Source organism: Camellia sinensis, chromosome 6, assembly GCF_055761805.1.
Source record: "Camellia sinensis isolate YWXY chromosome 6, ASM5576180v1, whole genome shotgun sequence".
In the NCBI taxonomy this organism is placed as follows: Eukaryota; Viridiplantae; Streptophyta; class Magnoliopsida; order Ericales; family Theaceae; genus Camellia; species Camellia sinensis.
This window is the reverse complement of record NC_138966.1, coordinates 160,725,437-160,749,691: the sequence shown is the minus strand read 5'-3', so window position 1 is coordinate 160,749,691 and position 24,255 is coordinate 160,725,437. Positions and strand designations below refer to the sequence as shown.

The 24,255-nt window shown below is 39.5% G+C and overlaps 2 long non-coding RNA genes and 1 pseudogene across 2 annotated transcripts; all 3 read left to right on the top strand.

Moving 5' to 3' along the window:
• Positions 1 to 1,505: 1,505 nt before the first annotated feature.
• On the top strand, positions 1,506 to 3,743 carry LOC145792447 (uncharacterized). The gene is made up of 3 exons (XR_014331847.1): positions 1,506 to 1,713; positions 2,650 to 2,703; positions 3,467 to 3,743. It is a non-coding gene; the product is annotated as an uncharacterized LOC145792447 (long non-coding RNA).
• A 3,951-nt stretch (positions 3,744 to 7,694) lies between these two features.
• Positions 7,695 to 9,912, top strand: LOC145792446 (uncharacterized). Its single transcript, XR_014331846.1, has 3 exons — positions 7,695 to 7,876; positions 8,819 to 8,872; positions 9,636 to 9,912. It is a non-coding gene; the product is annotated as an uncharacterized LOC145792446 (long non-coding RNA).
• An 8,328-nt stretch (positions 9,913 to 18,240) lies between these two features.
• LOC114299890 (receptor-like protein kinase FERONIA) overlaps positions 18,241 to 24,255 on the top strand; it is a 38,034-nt pseudogene continuing 32,019 nt past the window's right edge.

Genomic DNA, 24,255 nt, shown 5'->3' with positions numbered 1-24,255 from the left:
GTAGGGAAATTTATTTGCCAAGTTGAGAAAAATGTTAGCAGCAAGTAATTCTTTGTCCACCTTTATGAAGTGCCCATGTATCACTAGTACTCAGGCGTGATTCTAGAACACTGGAGAAAATAAACTGGGGAAAATATCAATAATTTGAAGTGATATAGATGTCTCTATTGCTATTCTGATTGAGTTTATTTTGATGTTTTTAGCTTGGATGTGGTCATGGACTTCCTGGGATCTTCACTGGCCTTGAGGTAATTATTGCATTTTCTAGGTATTTAGTTCTTGGAATTAGATACCTGAAAATATCTGGTGGGTTTAGCATTATGTTTTGTTGCATCAGGGTGCTGCTGTCATTCATTTCCAGGATTTTAATGCTGAGGTCTTGCGACATCTGACCATTCCTAATGTAAATGCTAATCTTCTAAAGAAGTCTCAACCCTTGGCTACAGATTTGAGGGAATGGAATACAGATGCAGAATTTCGTTTCTTTGCTGGTGACTGGAGTGAAGTCCATCAAATTCTTCCTTATGCACATACCAATGAAAAGGACCACAACTATAGCCCAGGGCTAGGTCAGTCTGTTGGTTGTGATGTTATCCTTATGGCAGAGACAGTTTACTCAATATCTGCTTTGGCTCATCTGTATGAACTTATAAAGAAGGTAACTTGTTCTTTAGTTTCTGATTCTTTCCACATCATTAAGTTCTTGTTACATGCCTCTAAAATTTTTTATTTACAGTGCTTGAATTGTCTGAATGGAGTTGTCTACATGGTAGCGAAGAAGCTTTACTCTGGAGTAGGAGGTGGATCGAGGCGATTTCTCTCTGTTGTGGATAAGGATGGTAAGCCTCATTAGATATATATGTATTTATTTCACTAGGATATGTTTCTTTGTATCAATAAAAGATCCTATTCTTAAGACACCTATGCACGAAAACAGACTTCAGATTGGTGTTTAATTTTATGTTTCCATTCTACATGCTGCAATTTATTTCTAGAATATAGTTTTTGTTGTGCATGAAGCCACATCAATATGTTTTAAATGTGTTAATATGTATGTTGTTTATGTGCACATCCATGAATTCCATTTGCATGCATAATATATTTCAAAGATTAAATTCACATTTTTCTTACCTTTTTCCTTTCCTTTTCCAAAAATCTACCCAAATCTATTACTCAAGCACAGCCTTGAGGATGCGTACTGTGAGAACCCGAATATAAAAATTAAGTAAATAATTAAATAATAATTTTACAATCGCAAATATTTTATTATGAATCTTTAAGTTCAAATTAAATATTATTAGAGGATCTTTTAATTAATTTTAAACCTAAAATAAATTTATGGTGAAAGTCATTGATTGAGAAGCAAGATTTATTATAAAAAAAAAAAATAGAGAAGAGGGTGTGACTTGAACTCTAGACCACAAAATTAATAAGTTAGACTCTTACCATTTGAATTGCACGTAACTTATATATGTATTTTGTATATTTATCTATCTATTTGACCTAAGTGTGCCCACAACTAGTATAAAATAAAACAAAGGACATTTTTGTCTAGAGTCATTTATGTTATGTATAACAAAGAAAAGAAAAGAAAAACCCTAGGTTCCTAATACATTCTATAGCAGCAGCCACAACAGCCACGGGGAGGAAGAAGTTTGAGAGAAAAGAAGAAGAAAAAAGGGGATTGCAAACAAGGAGTAATTTTTGGGTGTGGTAGGTATCTTTCTTCTTTTTTTTTTTTTTTCTTTGTTTTTGTTCTTTATTCTTACTCTATTATTATTTAGATCATTGATGGAGAAGTTGTAGGTTTATGTATTTTGTATATATATATATATATACTGTTAAGAAATTTGAGGAGTTAAATTCATGTATAAAGAATGGTGTAATTCTTAGTCCAAAAATTCTGCACAGAATCACAAACTTTAAAAATCAAGAAACCGTATCAAAGGGATGAATTTTGAACTGAAATTTTTACAGTAGATCAACTACATATTGAATTGTATATCTGAATTTTTTCATAATTTTTGGGAGTCGAAATCCATATAAATTGAGGTATTCAAATCTGTCCAGGAAACCAGTCCGAAACAGTAAATTTGGGATTGTTGTTCTCTTTGGGTATAAATCCAAAAATTATCAAATTAGTGTCATTAGAACCGGTTACGAGTCTAGTTTCGTACGTTTTTGGCCTTGCATTGATTGATCGTGTATATTAAGAGAACCGTCAATTTCTTTAAAGTGCTGCAGAAAACAACCTGTTTGGATATAATAAATTGTAGATAATTATTTTGATAAGAAAATCAAGTGAAACCAATTGGGTTTGAAACTTAGGATATATTAGTTGATATCTGGAGGTTATTGGGATTTTTCGAATAGCGTGGAGTGGATTTTGTAATTTTCAAAGTTAGCGAATAGATTGGGAAAACTTGTTTAAAACACTGTTTCATCTAAAAGTTATTTTTAGTTAAGTTTCGATCGGAATCTATGTCTTGGGTGATTTTAAACCTTGAAGAACATGAACTTAGATAATTTTTAAGAGTAACGGTGAGTTGGGTTGAGCCGTGTTAGTGCGCTTTAGTTTGGGGTTACTTAGTTCGTATTCTTTAGTATTTTTAAATTAGTTGTGACGTGTAGTTTTTATACTTGGTTCAGGGCACTAGTTGAACTTTTACACTCTATTCGAGGATTATATTATTTCGGTTTCAGGTGAGTAGTTTCATGCTACGTATTTTTATAAATGTTCCCTTACCCTGAACTGTTGGAAAATTAAATTGTTGTTTCATGATTAAACTGTTTTGATAAATTATTATATTATCAATTGAATCAAATTATTTCTGAAACATGTGTGAACTTGGCATACTGTAAACTATTTGTTTTGGTCTCATGTTTATAATGATGAACTACCATGTTTTGCAAAACTGATGTGTATTGATATTGGGACCAAGTGTGTATTTAGTCCAGGGAAATTATTCCACTGTGTGTGGTGACTCTGGCCACTAGGGAACAGATCCGGGTTGGGCCGTGATGACTCTAGTGCTCAACGATTGTAAGGAACAGACCTTTAAAAACAACTAGGTGACCTTCAATCGGATCGTCTTTGAGAAAAGGCCCAGGTGCCACCCTGAGGATGACTCTTAGTTCGGTATTGGATCCAACGGGGCTTATAGCCTGAGAAATGTGTGGCAGATTATTTGTTTTTATTGGTACCCAGAAAATTATTGGTGTTCATGTTATAATATGTTTTAAGTGGAAAATGTCGTTTATCATGTTCTTGCGAGACATGAGTATTTTAAGTGTTGAATTGTGGAACCTTCTTTTTGAAACAGATTGTATTTACCAAACTGTATGTCAATCTAGTTTCTGTGATATATATCTTATTTTGGAATTGAACCCTGTTTTCAAAACTGTATTTACTATCCATGTTGCTACTCACTGAGCTATCAGCTGACTTAGTTTTTATCACTTCCAGGTGTTAGAAGGACTTAGAGTGGACTCATGGCATAGCGGGGACTCAATTGCATGGACCTCTAGGGCATTCCTTTAGTTTAGAGTGTTATGTCAAGTTTGTGCATATTTATATTTATTCTTATCGAAGTTCATTTAGGATTATTTTTTATATGTGGGTTGTTTATATCCCATAAGTTTGGATGGTTTTTTTTTTTACGGTTGATTTTGCCGTTTATAATTGTGACATGTCTGGATTGAGTTTTGGTTATTTATTATTGGACTATTGTTTAGTTGTTCAATGTGATTGGATTCGTGTTTAGGCTTACGTGTGCCTTGGGCTAAGGCCCTGTGGGCCACGGCCGGTCATGCCCGGATTTGGGGTGTGACAATTGTGGTATCAGAGCCGTAGATTTATCAAGTTACATACCTTGCATTTCATCATTTAGACGAGGTCCGAGTCCCTATAGTCCTTAGTATTGTATGGTTAAGTTAGATTTTTTTAAGCTTATGTTGAATCTTTCTTGATTTCATTTTGAAGGTTAAGAGTTGGTACCTAGATATTTACACGGATTTTCGATTCTTTGTGAGCCTTTGAAGTTTGTATTACCATGTGTACTCCATTAGGAGAAATAGTAGTGTTAGGAGATGTATGTAGATCTTGTGAGGTAAACTTGGATGGTAGGATTGTTCTGGTGGATTTGATTTCCTTAGAGGTGAAGGATTTTGATGTGATTTTGAGTATGGATTTGTTGACGAAGCATCACGCCTCTGTTGATTGGTTTAGAAAGAGGTTAGTTTTTGCTATGCCAAGGCAACTTGAGTTTTTCTTTCAGGGGGATAGGAAAGGGTCTTCTATCTATTTTACTTCTTTCCTTTAGGCTAATCGAATGTTAAGTAAACGGTGTCATGATTATTTAGCTTGTGTAGTGAGTATCGAACAACCAGAGTAGAAGTTAGAGGTGTTGCCTGTAGTAAGTGATGTGTTGATGTTTTTCTAAAGGATCTACCTAGACTTCCTCTAGATCGTGAGGTAGAATTTTCCATTAACTTGGTCCCTGACACGACACTTATTTCTAAAGTGCCCTATAGAATGGCGTCGTTGGAGTTGAGGGAGTTACAAACTCAGTTATAGGAGTTGTTAGACAAAGGTTTTATTAGGCCTAGTGTTTCACCTTGGAGAGCACTTGTGTTTGTGAAGAAGAAGGATGGGTCTATGAGATTGTGTATTGATTATAGAGAACTGAACAAAGTCACAGTGAAGAATAGGTATCCTTTGCCACGCATTGATGATCTGTTGGACCGATTTCAGGGAGCTTAGGTATTCTCTAAGATTAACTTGAGGTTAGGCTATCACTAGTTGAAAGTAAGGGAGAAGATATTCCCAAGACCGCTTTTAGAACCCGTTATAGGCATTTTGAGTTCTTGGTGATACCTTTTGGTCTCACAAATGCACCCGCCGCATTCATGGATTTGATGAACAGAGCATTTAAACCGCAACTGGATAAATTTTGGTAGTGTTTATTGATGACATCCTAATTTATTCGAGGAGTAAGGAGGAGCATGAGCAGCATTTGAGGGTAGTACTGCAGATCCTTAGGGAGAAGAGATTGTATGCAAAATTTAAGAAGTGTGAATTTGGTTGAGCATTGTATCCTTTTTGGGTTATGTAGTGAGTAAAGATGGGGTATCTGTGGATAGCACGAAGGTGACATCAATTGTTGATTGGCCACGACTTACTTTTGTGACGGAGGTACGTAGCTTTTTAGGGCTTGCTGGATATTACAGGCAGTTTGTGGAAGGATTCTTCCGTATTGCTTTGCCATTTATAAATCTCACTAGGAAAGGGGTAAAGTTTGAGTGGAATGATGATTGTGAGTGTAGCTACCAAGAGTTTAAACAAAGGTTGATATCAACTCCAATCCTTGCCTTATCTACTGATGGTGGTGGTTTTGTGATTTATAGTGATGCTTCACGACAGGGTTTAGGATGTGTGCTCATGCAGCATAGGAAGGAGATTACTTATATGTCACAACAGTTGAAAGTACATGAGAGAAATTATCCTACGCACGACTTGGAGTTAGCAACAGTGATTTTCGCTCTTAAGATTTGGCGACATTATTTGTATGGAGAGTCATGTGAGATTTACACTGATCATAAGAGTTTGAAGTATATTTTCACACAAAAGGAACTAAATTTGAGGCAAAGAAGATGGCTTGAGTTACTAAAAGATTATGATGTGAATATTTTATATCATCCGGGGAAGGCAAATGTGGTTGCAGATGCCTTGAGTAGGAAGGTCGCAGTTAGAGATGCAACTGCTTTGTGTATTAACAGTTGTTTTGTGGAAGACATGAGACGTTTGAGGCTTGAGGTTGTTACGCCTGGTGATAGGGCTTATTGTAGTCAATTGACAGTTCAGCCAACCTTGAGAGAACGGATTCGTTTAGCACAGGAGATTGACCCCCAGTGTGAGCGTATTAAAGGAGAGATGGCAGAGGGTAAGAATGTAAACTTTGTGGTTAGTGCTGACGGGTTGCTTAGATTCCGTAGCCGAATTTGTGTTTCTGTTGGTGGTGATTTGAGGAAGCAGATTATGGTAGAGGCACATAGTTGTAGTTATAGTTATAGCATTCATCTTGGAAGTACTAAGATGTATCGGGATCTTTATGAACATTTTTGGTGGAATGGTATAAAGGGAGATATTGCAGAATTTGTGGCTTAGTGTTTGGTGTGTCAACAAGTTAAAGTAGAATATTAGAAACTTGAGGGGAAACTACAACCCTTACCTATACCAGAGTGGAAGTGGGATCATGATACCATGGACTTTGTGTGTGGTTTACCTTGTACTAGTAGTAATCACGATGCAGTTTTTTGGGTTGTTGTTGATAGATTAACCAAGTCAGCACATTTTATTGCAGTTCGGGTGAACTATTCTCTAGCTCGATTTGCACAGTTGTATGTGAAGGAGATTGTTAGGTTGCATGGTGCACCAGTGTCAATAGTGTCAGATCGGGACCCTCGTTTTGTGTCTAAGTTTTGGGGTGCGTTACAGTCAGTTATTGGTACTTGGTTAAATTTTAGTTCAGCTTATCACCCTTAGACAAATGGGGTATCGGAGAGGACTATTCAAATCCTTGAGGATATGTTGAGGGCTTATGCTTTGGAGTGGAGAGGTAATTGGGATGATTATTTGCCGCTCATGGAGTTTGCCTATAATAATAGTTATCATTCTAGTTTGGGAGTAGCCCCTTATGAGGCATTGTATGGGAGGAAGTGTAGGTCTCTTTTGTGTTGGTATGAGGTTGGTAAGAGGCAAATGTTGGGACTTGATTTGATGGAGGATGCTACACAAAAAAAAAAATTATCATCATTAGAGAGAGATTATTGACTGCTCAGAGTAAACAAAAAAGGTATGCTGATCATTGTAGGAGAGATTTAGAGTTTCATGTGGGGGATATGATATTCTTGAAAGTATCACCATGGAAAGGAGTCATCAGGTTTGGAAATAAATGAAAGTTGAGTTCTAGAAACATTGGACCATTTAAGGAATTAGAGAAGGTTAGTGAGGTTGTGTACCGTGTTGTTTTACCCCCTAGGTTGGCAGGAGTGCATAATGTGTTTCACGTGTCTATGCTGAGGAAATATGTGCACAGTCCGTCGCATGTGATAGATTATGAGCCGCTTCAGATTAGAAAGGATTTTTTCGTATGAGGAGATACTTGTTCAGATTTTGGATTCGAAAGAGAAAATGTTGCGTACAAAGGTCATTAAATTAGTTAAGGTACTGTGGCGTAATCACCTAGTTGAAGAGGCGACTTGGGAATGCGAGGACGAGATGCGCGAGAAGTACCCACATCTATTCTCATGATTTACTCAGGTTAGTTTCGAGGACGAAACTTTTTTTTAGTGGGGGAGAATGTGAGAACCCGAATATAAAAATTAAGTAAATAATTAAATAATAATTTTACAATCGCAAATATTTTATTATGAATCTTTAAGTTCAAATTAAATATTATTAGAGGATCTTTTAATTAATTTTAAACCTAAAATAAATTTATGGTGAAAGTCATTAATTGAGAAGCAAGATTTATTATAAAAAAAAAAAAATAGAGAAGAGGGTGTGACTTGAACTCTAGACCACAAAATTAATAAGTTAGACTCTTACCATTTGAATTGCACGTAACTTATATATGTATTTTGTATATTTATCTATCTATTTGACCTAAGTGTGCCCACAACTAGTATAAAATAAAACAAAGGACATTTTTGTCTAGAGTCATTTATGTTATGTATAACAAAGAAAAGAAAAGAAAAACCCTAGGTTCCTAATACATTCTATAGCAGCAGCCACAACAGCCACGGGGAGGAAGAAGTTTGAGAGAAAAGAAGAAGAAAAAAGGGGATTGCAAACAAGGAGTAATTTTTGGGTGTGGTAGGTATCTTTCTTCTTCTTTTTTTTTTTTCTTTGTTTTTGTTCTTTATTCTTACTCTATTATTATTTAGATCATTGATGGAGAAGTTGTAGGTTTATGTATTTTGTATATATATATATATATATATATACTGTTAAGAAATTTGAGGAGTTAAATTCATGTATAAAGAATGGTGTAATTCTTAGTCCAAAAATTCTGCACAGAATCACAAACTTTAAAAATCAAGAAACCGTATCAAAGGGATGAATTTTGAACTGAAATTTTTACAGTAGATCAACTACATATTGAATTGTATATCTGAATTTTTTCATAATTTTTGGGAGTCGAAATCCATATAAATTGAGGTATTCAAATCTGTCCAGGAAACCAGTCCGAAACAGTAAATTTGGGATTGTTGTTCTCTTTGGGTATAAATCCAAAAATTATCAAATTAGTGTCATTAGAACCGGTTACGAGTCTAGTTTCGTACGTTTTTGGCCTTGCATTGATTGATCGTGTATATTAAGAGAACCGTCAATTTCTTTAAAGTGCTGCAGAAAACAACCTGTTTGGATATAATAAATTGTAGATAATTATTTTGATAAGAAAATCAAGTGAAACCAATTGGGTTTGAAACTTAGGATATATTAGTTGATATCTGGAGGTTATTGGGATTTTTCGAATAGCGTGGAGTGGATTTTGTAATTTTCAAAGTTAGCGAATAGATTGGGAAAACTTGTTTAAAACACTGTTTCATCTAAAAGTTATTTTTAGTTAAGTTTCGATCGGAATCTATGTCTTGGGTGATTTTAAACCTTGAAGAACATGAACTTAGATAATTTTTAAGAGTAACGGTGAGTTGGGTTGAGCCGTGTTAGTGCGCTTTAGTTTGGGGTTACTTAGTTCGTATTCTTTAGTATTTTTAAATTAGTTGTGACGTGTAGTTTTTATACTTGGTTCAGGGCACTAGTTGAACTTTTACACTCTATTCGAGGATTATATTATTTCGGTTTCAGGTGAGTAGTTTCATGCTACGTATTTTTATAAATGTTCCCTTACCCTGAACTGTTGGAAAATTAAATTGTTGTTTCATGATTAAACTGTTTTGATAAATTATTATATTATCAATTGAATCAAATTATTTCTGAAACATGTGTGAACTTGGCATACTGTAAACTATTTGTTTTGGTCTCATGTTTATAATGATGAACTACCATGTTTTGCAAAACTGATGTGTATTGATATTGGGACCAAGTGTGTATTTAGTCCAGGGAAATTATTCCACTGTGTGTGGTGACTCTGGCCACTAGGGAACAGATCCGGGTTGGGCCGTGATGACTCTAGTGCTCAACGATTGTAAGGAACAGACCTTTAAAAACAACTAGGTGACCTTCAATCGGATCGTCTTTGAGAAAAGGCCCAGGTGCCACCCTGAGGATGACTCTTAGTTCGGTATTGGATCCAACGGGGCTTATAGCCTGAGAAATGTGTGGCAGATTATTTGTTTTTATTGGTACCCAGAAAATTATTGGTGTTCATGTTATAATATGTTTTAAGTGGAAAATGTCGTTTATCATGTTCTTGCGAGACATGAGTATTTTAAGTGTTGAATTGTGGAACCTTCTTTTTGAAACAGATTGTATTTACCAAACTGTATGTCAATCTAGTTTCTGTGATATATATCTTATTTTGGAATTGAACCCTGTTTTCAAAACTGTATTTACTATCCATGTTGCTACTCACTGAGCTATCAGCTGACTTAGTTTTTATCACTTCCAGGTGTTAGAAGGACTTAGAGTGGACTCATGGCATAGCGGGGACTCAATTGCATGGACCTCTAGGGCATTCCTTTAGTTTAGAGTGTTATGTCAAGTTTGTGCATATTTATATTTATTCTTATCGAAGTTCATTTAGGATTATTTTTTATATGTGGGTTGTTTATATCCCATAAGTTTGGATGGTTTTTTTTTTTACGGTTGATTTTGCCGTTTATAATTGTGACATGTCTGGATTGAGTTTTGGTTATTTATTATTGGACTATTGTTTAGTTGTTCAATGTGATTGGATTCGTGTTTAGGCTTACGTGTGCCTTGGGCTAAGGCCCTGTGGGCCACGGCCGGTCATGCCCGGATTTGGGGTGTGACAATTGTGGTATCAGAGCCGTAGATTTATCAAGTTACATACCTTGCATTTCATCATTTAGACGAGGTCCGAGTCCCTATAGTCCTTAGTATTGTATGGTTAAGTTAGATTTTTTTAAGCTTATGTTGAATCTTTCTTGATTTCATTTTGAAGGTTAAGAGTTGGTACCTAGATATTTACACGGATTTTCGATTCTTTGTGAGCCTTTGAAGTTTGTATTACCATGTGTACTCCATTAGGAGAAATAGTAGTGTTAGGAGATGTATGTAGATCTTGTGAGGTAAACTTGGATGGTAGGATTGTTCTGGTGGATTTGATTTCCTTAGAGGTGAAGGATTTTGATGTGATTTTGAGTATGGATTTGTTGACGAAGCATCACGCCTCTGTTGATTGGTTTAGAAAGAGGTTAGTTTTTGCTATGCCAAGGCAACTTGAGTTTTTCTTTCAGGGGGATAGGAAAGGGTCTTCTATCTATTTTACTTCTTTCCTTTAGGCTAATCGAATGTTAAGTGTCGGTCGTCAACTTCATGATGCAGAATAATGTTATGCAGCCACCATACCCGCTGCAACATACACCGATGCCAGCAATTAATACCTAGAAGGGAGGAAGGAAAACAATCCCCGAAGCCCCTCAGCACACCAGGAGCGGAAGGCACTCTCACCGACCTTCCAGGGAAGTCGGACGAGAGGAGCCGAGGCAAGAAGAGTCCCAAAGGACGCATCACACGAAGGATCCAGGGCCCAAAGAACATCGACATGTTCGAGGGCAGGCATTATGCTTCGACACAACTCATGGGGAGAGATCGAAAAGGGCCCATCACGAGGCCGAGAGCAGTATGCCGAAGAAACTAAAGTCAGTAAATAGCCGAGCTCCTGGACGAAGCAAAGAAGACTTGAGAAACTACCTCAAGAGGAAGCAACAGAACGGAGAAGCCGAGGTTACCTCACCCGACAAGCCGAAGACACCGTTCTCGGTGGAACTGGACAAATTTGAGGCGCCAAAGAGATTCAGTATGCCGAGGTTTCAAATATACGATGGTAAGTCAGACCCTAACTTCCACGTTGGATTATTATTGAACTCAATGGCATTATATAGTGGAAACGAGTCGTTGCTCTGCAAAGTGTTCCCCTCGTCCTTTGGGGAGATTGCGTCAGACTGGTTCCACAAACTGCCAAAGGGAAGCGTGAAGAACTGGGAAGGCCTGGCCGAGATGTTTGTGGCCAGATTTGTGACGAACAAATTACAGCCCCTGAGGGTTGATGCTCTTATGGCTTTAAGAATCACCAAGGATGAAGGCCTGAGGGCCTACGCAAAGAGGTACTACGAGGTATTCAATCGAATACCCGAATGCAACCAGGTGGTGGCGGTCGTGTCTTTCAAGAACGGCCTGAAAGATGACTGCCCACTATGGAAGTCTTTGGAAAAAACATTGCCAAAAAGCATGGAAGAACTCATGGCGAGAATCTAGAAGTACACCAGAGCCGAGGAAGATACGTCGGGAAACAAAGAGATGAAGCAGGAGAAGGGAAACGGCTCGCCGAAGCGAGGCCGAGGTAACAATGGGCCGACCAAACAAGAAACAAAATTAAAGGGTAAACAGGCAGTGACGATGGTGTTCCGAATCCCTATCCATAAAGTCCTGGATCAAATACGAAACCAACCCTATTTTAGGGCACCGGCAAGAGCACCAGGGGAATTTATGGGAAGAAACGTTGGTAGGCGCTGTGCTTACCACAATGAAGAAGGACACCCAACTCAGGGATGCAGAGCCTTAAAAGCACACTTAGAAGACCTGGTATGACAAGGCCTTCTGAGGGACCTGGTCGATGAAGCCAGGACAAGGGAAGAATAGGCAAGATTGCCTCAAGCACCAGCAGCACCGCCACCCCCAGCACAGCAACCACAGGCAGGAGGACCACGGGTGGTTAATGTAATCCACTCAAAGGTGAACGAAAGCGACATTCGGGGAGAAACCCAAAGAGTAAAACACCTGCAGCACGTGAACCAGGTCGAACACAAAAGACCTCGGCCTGAGGAGTACCGAGGACCGATGATAGCCTTCACTGAAGCTGACCTAGAGATGGTCCACCATCCACACAACGATGCCTTGGTAGTATCCCTCCAGGTTGGGGAGTGCCAAGTGAAGCACATCCTGATTGATCAAGGCAGCTCTTGCGACATCATGTATGTCAGATGTTACAAGGAGCTGGGCCTTCATCCTGACGACCTGGAATAATCCAGCAGCCCGATGATCGACTTCAATGGAACGCCGACTTGGCCACTGGGCGCAGCAAGCGTGGAAATACAAGCTGGTACTATGAAGATCAAGACAGAATTTATGGTGATTGACACACCCTCACCATATAACATCATCTTGGGAAGGCCATGGTTGCATGCAATGGGGGCAGTTCCCTTAACATTGCATCAACTACTGCGGTTCCCAACAGAGCATGGGATTGAAGAAATCAGAGGAGACCAACTGCAGGCAAAAAATTGCTCCATGGCAGCAACGAAGTCTACCTGCTGCGTGCGAGAGCCAAAGAAGGCAGAAATTGAAGATGAGGTCGTGGAAGTCCTAGAAGACGTCGGCAAAGAACCAGCCGAGAAGAGCGAAGAGGCGCTAAAGAAAATCCTCGTCCAGGATGGGGATGAAGAACACTTCTTTCTTCTCGGCTCAGGCTTAGCTGAAGAAGAGGAGAAAGAGTTGGAAACTTTTCTAAGAGCCAACATTGAGGTGTTCGCCTGGACACCTTACAAAATGCCTGGCATTGACCCCGAGGTCACTTGCCACAGACTGAATGTCGACAGGTTGGCAAAACCTGTGATTCAACGAGCCAGAAGACCGACGTTGATGCACGTCGAAGCAGTAGAAGAAGAGGTAGACAGACTTCTGGAGGCCAGGGCCATCCGAGAAGTTCACTACCCGACATGGCTGTCCAACACAGTAGTGGTGAAAAAGAAAAACGGCAAATGGAGGGTCTGTGTAGACTTTACCAGCCTCAACAAAGCCTGCCCCAAAGACAGCTTTCCTCTGCCCAAGATTGACCAGCTAGTAGATGCTACTTCAGGGCATGAAAGGATGAGTTTTCTGGATGCATACAGGGGGTACCACCAGATTGCTATGTACCGTCCAGACGAGGAGAAGACTGCGTTCATCACCCCTAAAGGCCTGTACTGTTACAAGGTAATGCCTTTTGGGTTGAAAAACGCAGGAGCAACTTACCAAAGGTTAGTAACAAAGATATTCAAGTACCTGATTGGCAAAATGGTAGAAGTCTACATCGATGACATGGTCGTGAAGACCAAGGAATCTAAGGGTCATCTTGCCGACCTAAAAGAGGTATTTGATATACTCAAAACATACCGGCTCCGACTCAACGCATCAAAGTGCGCGTTTGGAGTTGGATCAGGTAAGTTTTTAGGGTATCTGGTAACAAGAAAGGGCATTGAGGCTAGCCCAGACCAAATCAAGGCCATCCTAGAGCTCAAGAGCCCGACGTCGGCAAAACAGGTTCAGATGCTTACTGGCAGGACCGCAACCCTAAACAGATTCATCAGCAGAAGCTCAGATAAATGCAGACCCTTCTTCAACCTGGTGAAAAAAGCCACAGACTTCCTGTGGACAGAAGAATGTGAGGCCGCTTTGACCGACCTAAAGAAGTACTTGACCACAACTCCGGTTCTTTCCAATCTAGAACCAGGGGAAGAACTATTTTTCTACTTGGCAGTTTCAAAACACGCAGTTAGTGCAGTACTAATCCGAGAGGAAAAATAGGAGCAAAAGGCTGTTTATTATGTAAGTAAAACCTTGGCCGATGCAGAAACAAGGTATCTACCACTGGAGAAATTAATGCTAGCCTTAGTAATGGCTTCAAAGAAGTTGAACCATTAATTTCAGGGGCACAAGATTGTGGTCCTAACAGAGCACCCACTGAAGTCCTTGTTGCAACAAGGAGACTTAACAGGAAGGATAGCAAGATGGGCAGTAGCCCTGGGCCAGTATGACTTGGAGTTCAAGCCGAGAACAGCAATAAAGGGCTTTGTGGCCGAGTTCATGCCAGAATTCATCGAACATCGGGCTTCGTTGAGCCAAGATGAACGATGTCCAAGCAAACAGGGAGAAGCACATCCAAAGACAAAAGAACAAAGGAAGGAAAAACTCAGACCCTGCAGCATCTACATCGGTGACTCATTCAGACTGTTTGTCAATGGAAGTTCAAACCGACAAGGAGCAGGGGCAGGAGTACTACTGATATCTCCAGATGAAGAAATAATAGAATAGTCCATCCGTTTGGGGTTCAAGGCCTCAAACAATGAAGCGGAATACGAAGCATTAATTGCAGGACTAAAACTGGCAGTAGCAGCAGAAGCAGATGAGGTAATAGTTTTTTGTGATTCACAGCTTATTGTTAACCAGCCAACATGAGAATTTGCAGCCAGGGACGAAAGGATGTCGGCATATGCAAAAGAGGTCATCAGATTGGCAGCCCTATTTCAGAACTGCCGACTACTCCAAGTTAGCCGAGATGACAACACTCACGCCGACGCGTTGGCTAACCTGGCAAGCTCAATGCAGACTGGAAAAACAAGGACAATTATGATCGACTATATGTTGGGCCTGAGCATAGAACCACAGAGCATAGAGCAAGAAGCAATGTGCGTGGACTTGGGACCAAGCTGGATGGATTCAATCGTTGCATTCCTAAAAGAGGAAAAGCTGCCAGAAGACCATAAGGAAGCACACAAAATCAGATTGAAATCGGCCAGATTCAGTCTGACAGCAGAAGGCCATCTCTACAGAAGGTTCATCACTGGACCCCTTTTAAGGTGCATACACCCTTTGCAGGTTGAAGATTTTCTATACGAGATTCATAAAGGGATTTGTGGAAGCCACGCTGGGGACAGATCATTAGCCCACAGGGCCATTACCCAGGGGTATTGGTGGCCCTACATGCAAAAGGATGCTGAAGCCTACGTGAAGAAGTGTGAACAATGCCAAAGGTTTGCACCTTTGATACATCAGCCAGCTACTGACCTGAACCCAGTATCCAGCCCTTGGTCGTTTGCCCAATGGGGTATGGATCTTGTTGGGCAACTCCCCCAGGCAACTGGGCAGAGAAAATACTTGCTGGTAGCAATAGATTACTTTACGAAGTGGATAGAGGCAGAACCTCTTGCCAAAATCCGAGATGTGGACGTCAAGAACTTTATATGGAGAAACATCATCACCAGATTTGGGATTCTAAGAGCAATAGTTGCCGACAACGGAACACAGTTTGACAGCAAACTCATCAAGAACTTTTGTGCGAAATTCAAGATCAAGAATTACTTTTCAACACCAAGTTTTCCCCAAAGTAATGGGCAAGCAGAAGCATCCAACAAAGTAATTTTGGATGGAATAAAGAAGAGGCTGCAGGCAGCAAAAGGAAAGTGGGTAGACGAGTTGCCCAACGTACTTTGGGCATATCGGACTACGCCGAGAAGATCAACAGGGGAATCCCCCTTTGCCATGGCTTATGACACAGAAGCAGTCATCCCATTGGAGATCGGCATCCCAAGGATCAGAACCCAGGGAGTAGAGAATGGCACCAATGACATACTCTTAGCCCGAGATCTGGATCTTTTGGAAGAACGAAGAGAGAGAGTTGTAATTTAGCTCGCAGTATACCAGCAACAGCTTACCAGAGCTTACAACAAGAAGGTTAATCCAAGAGATTTTCAAGTCGGCGACCTAGTCCTGAGAAAAGTCGTCGGCAACAAGAAGGATCCCAGAGAGGGCAAGCTTTGCCCAAAATGGGAAGGACCCTACAGAATTACTTCGGTATTAGGCAATGGAGCTTATCGGCTTGAAGATAACGAGGGCAAAGCACTGCCAAGACCTTGGAACACTTGTAATTTAAAATTCTTCTATCATTAGATGTGCATTATTTTTGGCCGATGTCATCAATAAAATCTTTTCCCTTTTCTTTAAAACACATATGATTGATAAAGTTACATATTGGTGTTTTTGAAGACATGAATAATGAGAACCCAAGTAGAACTCAGGTTCACATTTGGGGCAGAGAGAAGACAGAGACACTTAATTCACTTGTTGAAGTTTGTAGCAATTTACAAGTTGGAGTTAAGCTGATTCCTTATCTTCACTTGTTGAAATTTGTAGCAATTTACAAGTTGGAGTTAAGCTGATTCCTTATCTTCACTTGTTGAAATTTGTAGCAATTTACAAGTCGGAGTTAAGCCGAGATTATTCCTTATCTTCACTTGTTGAAATTTGTAGCAATTTACAAGTTGAAGTTAAGCCGAGAATATTCCTTATCTTCACTTGTTGAAATTTGTAGCAATTTACAAGTCGGAGTTAAGCAGAGATTATTCCTTATCTTCACTTGTTGAAATTTGTAGCAATTTACAAGTTGAAGTTAAGCCGAGAATATTTCTTATCTTCACTTGTTGAAATTTGTAGCAATTTACAAGTTGAAGTTAAGCCAAGATTACTGTTTCTCTGCACTTGTTGAAATTTGTAGCAATTTACAAGTCAAAGTGAAGCCGAGGTTATAGTTTGCACACTTGTAGCAATCTACAGGTTGGTCCAACCAAAGAAGATGCTTAACACTTGTTAAAATTTGTAGCAATTTACAAGATAATGTTAAGCCAACACGTGATCATCTGTTGAAATTTGTAGCAATTTGCAGGTTGAAGTAAAAGCTAAGTATATTGTTTAAACACTTGTTGAAATTTGTAGCAATTTACAAGTAGATCATTGCTTAAACACTTGTTATAACTTGAGAAAAGTTTACAGTATATGATAAACACTTGTTGAAATTTGTAGCAATTTACAAGTAGGTTAGACTAAGATCACTGTCTAAACACTTGTTGAAACTTGAGAAAAAGTTTGCAAAGTTAACATTGAGTAGTATATGTTTCATACTTGTTAAAATTTATGAAAAGTTTGCAGGTCAGTATCTTGCCGAAGTAAAAGTTTTGTAGTTATTATACCCGAGGTATGTAACCCCGAGAAGATTGCACAAGGAAGGAAGAAGTATGTAAATCATGCAAAATATTCCGAGTATAGAAACCATGCAGAAGCAATCAAGAGAAATTGAAGATTAGAGCATTCAACAAAAATAGGAGGAACATCGGCCATGTAAAGAAGCTTATATTGTCCAGGAAACAAAAAAAGTACAAAAGACAAGAAAATAGAGACATCAAAGTTATGGTTCCTTAGCCTCAGGGGCAACTTGGGTTTGGACCTCTGCAGATTCTTGAAGAGCTACTTCGGCCGCCTTCTCCATTGTAAGTTCTGCATCAATCTCGGCAAGAGTTTCGTCAATACTCTTGTCAATTTGAGGAACGTCGGACGAAGCGTGCTCGGGAGTGGTTTCCTTGGCAACCCCTTCACCCACATCATCTTGAGTTAAGTCCATGATTTGCGCACTTGAAGGAAGGGATTTGGTCCCAGCAGCATCTTTATGCTTCCTTACCAAAACTTCAGCCTCATCCTCGTCCTCACCTCCATTTTCATCCTTAGATTCAGAAGCATCCTCAGGTTGACTTGGAGGTGGAAGTGGTGGGAAGGGAAGAGGGATAGCATCGGCATTACGGAAGGGTGAATCGGCAGGAAGATCAAGTTTCTTTATCAGGGACATCCAACCAAGGGAGAAGCCCATGTTGCATGCCTGCCTGACCTGAAGTTTGTATTCTTCAGTGACGTCAGCCATACCCTGGGCGTATGCCTTTTTGTCTGCCTCCTTAATTTTGACATCCTTGGTGGCCAGGGCCTCCTGCAGTTCCTTTTCAGCTTGGGCCTTTCTGTCCTCGGCCTCTATCTTCTCGGCTTCGGCGACCTTCCTTACGGCCTCGGCTGATTCAGCTTTTTCCTCGGCTATCTGTTGGGCCTTAGTTGCAGCCTTGGCCTGGTCTTCCAGCTTCTTCATTTTTAGTTGAAGACCTTTGTTGGTCTTTTGCAGGGCAGAAAACTCCTTCTTCATCTCGGTCATCCGTTCCCGATTCTTAAAAGATTGCATTGAAAACGAATGGGCATGCTGGATGGCCTGAAAGGAAACAGAAGTGTTAGAAAATATTTTAAGTATGAAACAGAAAGAAAGTCAAAAGTTCAAAACAGGAACACTTACTTGAACGGAGTGCTGGAGCATTAAAGCGTAGTTCTCATACTCACTGTACTCAGCATTTCGCTCCAGGTCCCCTGGAAGGAGAAGAGCGGTGCTGAGGGCGACGCCGACATTAATGTCGTCGGCGCTTTCACTAGACATGATTGGCCTGTCCTCTAAAGTAATCTTTGGGGCCCAGGGGACGTCGGGTTTTTTGGACCCCGAAGCCGTTGCAGAGGACGACCTCGCTTTCTTTGATTTTGAAGATTCTGCTGGCTGTGTTTCAACTGACCTTTTTGTGGAAATAGAAACAGTCTTCTCACTCCCAGCCAATTGTGAAATTGGCAGAGTATCTTCAGTCTCAACTACAGTGGCTTTGGCCTTTGGCTAAGCCTTTTTGGTTCTTTTTGGCTTTGGTGGGGGCATGGATTGGGTTGGTTTTGCATCAGCATCAACTGGGAGGTCAGCTAGGAGATCTTGGGCAACAGGCTTCGGGCGACCCATCTCAGCAGTCTTGATAAGTCGTCGCTGACGTTTTCTCTCTGGTATTGGGATTAAGTATGGGGCTGAAGTTGATGGTTGATCGGCTGGATCAGAGGTTGACCCTTGATCAGCCCGAGATGTTGATGCGGTTTGTAAAGTGGTAGCAGAGGGAGGAGATAAGCTCTTCTTCTTTTTCTTGGGGACGTCGGGAAGGGTAGATCTGTATGTTGGGATGAAATTGAGGAGCACAAGCGCTTTTCTTTTGTGGACTGGCAAGTCCAAAAGTTTCTTTAAATCTTTGCCAAGAACATAGGACTGGCGAAAGCCTTTCGGAGGCTTGCGAACATCTGCAAGAGGAACAGACATTAGAAACAAACAAAGTGTTGAGGACTTGAAAAGAGACAACTAAGTGTTAACACTGGGCTCTTACCCTTGCCCTCTTTAACTGATCGAGGAAGAGGGTAGAAGTGAACATCTTCGTCTGGGCCAAATTCCCAACTTCCCGAAGTAATGACATAGTCATCCCCGGCTCCCTTGTTGGAGTCTGGGACGTCGGCTACAATTTTGAATTCGGTGGACCTCGGCTTAAGGTAGTAGATATAGCCTCTTTCTTTCAGATTAAGGGCGCACATGGTATAACAAAACTGAACATCGGCAAGGGTGATTCTAACGTTCTCCTGCCTTGCTAAAACTATGATGCCATTGATCACTCGATAAGAGTTTATGGCAAGTTGCATAGGGTTCAACTTGTAAAAGTGAAGAATCTCGCGAAAGAGAATGTTAAGTGGGAGCCGAAGTCCACACTCCGTAAAGGCAACTACAGGGAAGGGCATGGTATCGTCAGTAGGCATGATGGAGTCATCATCCCCAGCCAACCTCAAATTGACGTTAGCTGGGATTTCGAACTCCTGCCTGAAGTGCTCTAATTTCGTCGGGGTGTCAACCCTGTGCCTCCACATACCCATAACGTCGGCCTGAAATTAGAGGGCTGGGTTTCAGAAAGAAGATGCTCTTAAGGGGTTATTGGGACCTCGGCGAAATCCTAGGTATATGCTAGTAAGGATTGTTTCAATTTTTTCCTAAGAATTGGAAGGTTCTATAGACAAATCCCAAACCTAAATCTATGAAAGTAAAGATTGGGGGCACAGATTTGGAAAAGAAACACAGAAAAAAAAAAAAAGAAACAAAGAACGAAGTTTCAGAATCAAGAACAGAGGTGGGGCACTCAGAAGCATAAAAAAAACAAATAAAAAAAAAAACAAGAAACTCAGGCTCAAAATCAGTGGCAAAAATACAGTGAAGTGGTGCAACGGTGCGTGTGTTCAAGATATAGGCAAGGGCCAAATCAAGGAGTAAACACATTCAAATGTATGATTCACAAAATAGACATTTGAGCAAGGCAGTAATAACAGGAGATTCCAAAAATGGTCAAGAATTGAGAACAAAAGGAACAGTTGCTTACCAGAAAAAATGAAGTCGATGTGAGGACAGTCGAAGTCAGTCGGTAGTTACATATGTGGCAGAACGGTGAAAGTTCCACCAGGAAGACAAATGCAGAGCGTGGAGCTTCAGCAATGGCGGATTCGAAAGAACGGGTTTTAGAGAGAGAAACATCAAATGCAAAAGTGAAGAAACGAAAAAAGAAAGGAAAGTTTTGTAAAAAACTTGAAACGGCGGCAAAACAGGGCATTTATTACGCCTAGAGCAACGCACACGTCAGACGACGCAGACGGATGAAAGACAGCTTACAAGCGCGTCACTGGCACGAGCCAATGAGGATATAACGTGTGAGTAAAACGGTTGGAAAGTGATGTATGACAGCTCATACGCATGAAGGGATTCATTTGAAATTCTTGTTTTTTTTAAGAAGACATGTCGGCCTGAAGTGAACGATCTCGGCTGAAGAGTTCTTATCCCGATGTACTGGAAAGAGGAATGATATAGGTTCTATCACCTTAGAATGCCGAGGTAATAGAACCTAGGGGGCAGTTGTGGGGATATATTTTCTGAGTACCAACACGTGGCCAAGGTGATACCGACGTGTCAGCCGAGGTGCCACGTCTCCTGGTTGTCATGCCGAGGTAATCTTGTATTGGCCGAGGTTATCTCCGAATATGTCGGAATCAGAGATAAACGGATAAGGGACAGGAGTCCTAGGACAAAGAGGGGACTTGGCCAAGATGAGGATAAATCTCTTAGGGAGTTTATCTTTATCTTTTGAGGAATCCAAGTAAGCACAGAATTGAAGTCCATAGAAGTCATGCTTCTAGTAGGACTTGGGTTGAGTAAACTATAAAAGAGAGGCACCCCGTGGGTCTAAGGTACGCAATTTTTGTTTTGAGCAATAAGTTTAGCAGTTGATTACCTTTGAGAGATCTACTAACTTGATTGTCGGAGTGCCCCCGGGTGGAAGAACCACCGCCGGAGCCATCTATTCTGCCGGTGCTCTCCAGTTGATTACTAAGCGGGCAGTGTGGTCGGAAAATCACCCACACAAACCTCATAATAGAAATAAATAAACTACAGAACAAACTAGCTCAATAAAAAACTTCATAGTAAGGAGAAATTATCAATTTTTGCCTTTGAGAATAGATTCCTTATCTCCCAATAAGAGTGCACAAAGCTAACCAAATGAACTGTTGTTTAGTTTGATTTGTACTCGAGCGCTACGGTGACTACTGACCTTCAGAATCGTTGAAAATCCAGTGGACTTGTGTGGATTTAATTATTACGCATTTATCTTGAAATAATTCTCCTGAAATGATTCTCCATTGCCAAAGTCAAGTCTTGGGCTTTAATACTCCTCACTCTCATTGTGAAGAGGTTGGTTATTTTTTTTTAATTTTTTTTTATATAGTTAATTTACAGGGTAAGAGGTTGGTATGAAAGAATCATGGATTATGAGACTTGGTCCAACACCATTTCCAAAGTGTAATGGACATGTTTTTCAAAACCCCCCCCCCCCCCCCCCCAACTCCCAAAAAAAAAAAAATTCTTTCAAAAGGAGATTAGCTTTTGGTAGAAATTAATATTTATTTTAATTATAAATAAAGTTTATCGATTTGGAGTTATATGTGCTTTTTCCATCCTAAAGTTAGATGTGTTAAGTTTCACAAATTTTTATTTTTATTTTTTATTTTGTTAACTCTTTTAAGTCTCACACATCGGTGCTTAGCCAAAATATCCTTATTTTTATTAAAACTTGCATAAACAACCTGGAGGCAATTGAAGTTTTTGATTCAAAATTTTAAAATATCTTTACTTCCGTCCTATAGATCCATTCTTCATAAAATTTATATTTTTAGAATTTATTTGAGTAGACCTATCAAACAAGATCTTTATTCCATATAACATTTTGAAGATGGAAGATGGAAAAGATCTTTATGTTTCAAAGTATTGTTAGTTACAACACTATTATAGTAGTTTTGTTTATGATCGAAGTGATCCCCTTCCATGCTCTAAAGTGTGTTGGTTACAACTTAATGTGACCAACATTAAATTTGCTTTATATATCTAATGTTTGAAAGTAGAGGTACACATAATATGTAACTAACTATTCATAGTGTGTGTATAGTAGAATTTTTCAATGTAACCAAGGCTGAAGGGTTAGGGGACACGTGTCCCTCTCACTTTTTGAATTTTGTTTGTTTGTTTTTTTTTTTTTGGGTTTAATTATGCAAGAAGATGTGCCCAACAGTCCAGGTGCTCCCCCATCTGTTTTGATTTATAAATGATGTGTTTTGATTTGCTAAAGTTAGAGATTTTGATTTGCAGTCATTTGTGTTGATTTGTACAAAAATTAGAGTTTTTGATGTGCTAAAAAAATGGATGTAGAAGGAAAAAATGACCCCCAAAATAGATATGTAGAGAGGTTATTTGTGATTAATTTTACAAGCCACTGCCTGGAAATTTAGAGCATCGAGGTGTCTCCAATTCAATATATTAAAATCATCAGTATTCATTAAGACTGAACCATTTTTTACTCAATTAAATGCTCAATTTCATAGTGCTCAAACACTTTAAAAACACACTCAAAGCAATAGCCCATTTGCATTCATATACTAATTCTAAAACATTACTTACAGGCATACATGCCTTATATTGTACAATGAGAGAGAAGCAAAAGAGAAAACACTCACAGAAAACAAAGAAATACCAATCATGGACGATGTCACAAACTAAACACTTAAACTTAATGCATGCATATAATTTGTGGATAATGATCTTGTGTCTCTTCTATCTTCTTATCTCAATGCACTCGAAACACACAAGTTTGTAGATATGATATGATGGTTACAAGTGCATTAGGACACAAAGAATGATTTAGAGACTAAAAATCCTGTGTCGATTATCTATTTCCCACCCATCAGTAAACCACGTGAGAGAAACCAAGTGGTTATTTCCTACACCTGTGGGAACAGCCTCTACTCTCAGGGTTTGACGGTGGAGGAAGGCAACTCCTACTGTAAGGAGCTCCTCTTTCACCATCACCACCACAGACTGGTAGATTAGGTTTCAGAGCCCCAAGAGTGATGTATTTAGTTGTTTCAAGAAACCTCTGACTCGTCTCCGACTCTATCGGCGCCGTTTTGTTGCCATTTTCATCACAGAATCCCATTGAACCATTGCAATGCCCATGTTGATCAATATCATTTTCTTCAGCAGCAAGAACACTTTGAAGAAGTAGTAGTATTGCTAGTAGCAGTGGCGTAGCCAGGAATTCCCCTCAGTGGGGTCATTCAGAGGGAGAGAGAGAACAAATGAAGGAATGCATCAATGGCAATGCAACAATGGTTGTTAGAGAATGAAGCGTTGATGGAGTAAATGAATGAATGAACAAACACTGAGCTAAAATTGACACCACTAAACAATGAATGGCTCCAAATATATATGATATTTATCTAGATTCATTGAGGTCATTTTGTTAAAATTGACACCACTAAACAATGAATAGCTCCAAACACTAGAGTCATTTTGTTAAAATCAAAAATTATTAAACAAAATTTCATATATATTTAAACAAAACTTGAAAGTTCAGTGGTGTTAACTAACACCACTGAATTACACATAGCCCCGCCCCGGGCTAGTAGTGTTGTCAGGTGGAGACATGAAGAGCATCTTTTCTTCCACTTGGTCTCCATTTTTCACTCAACTTTCTCTTTTGGGTAGCCTTAATAATTGTATGTGATTGATTGTCTATCATGATTCATGAGGGACAAAGATTTGCTGCTTTTTCTTTACTTTCTGTTTCTCTTGTCATTCTCACCTGTGGTCACATGAAACTTCTGGAATATCTTGGTGCATGTGAGCAACGTGTAGCAAGGTAAGGTCAGCCCACGTAGGCCATTTCCAATCCTTCTACTTTTACTCAAATTGAGTAGAAGCTTGATTAAGGCGGTGTTTGGCAACAAATTTTTTAGGTTTTTTTTTTTTGTTTTTTTTTTATTACAAGATAAATGTTTTACAAAATTAAAAAAAAAAAATCCAAACAAAATATCACATCAAACCCTATAATCATTTCACTTTTTCTCTCACAAACATCACATCCAACCACAAAAAAATTCAACTATTTTCCCAAATATAAAAAAAAATTTCTCCAATAATATCTTACAACTAAAAAAACTTACAAAAAAACCTACTTCCCAAACATCCACTAAAAATTTCTATT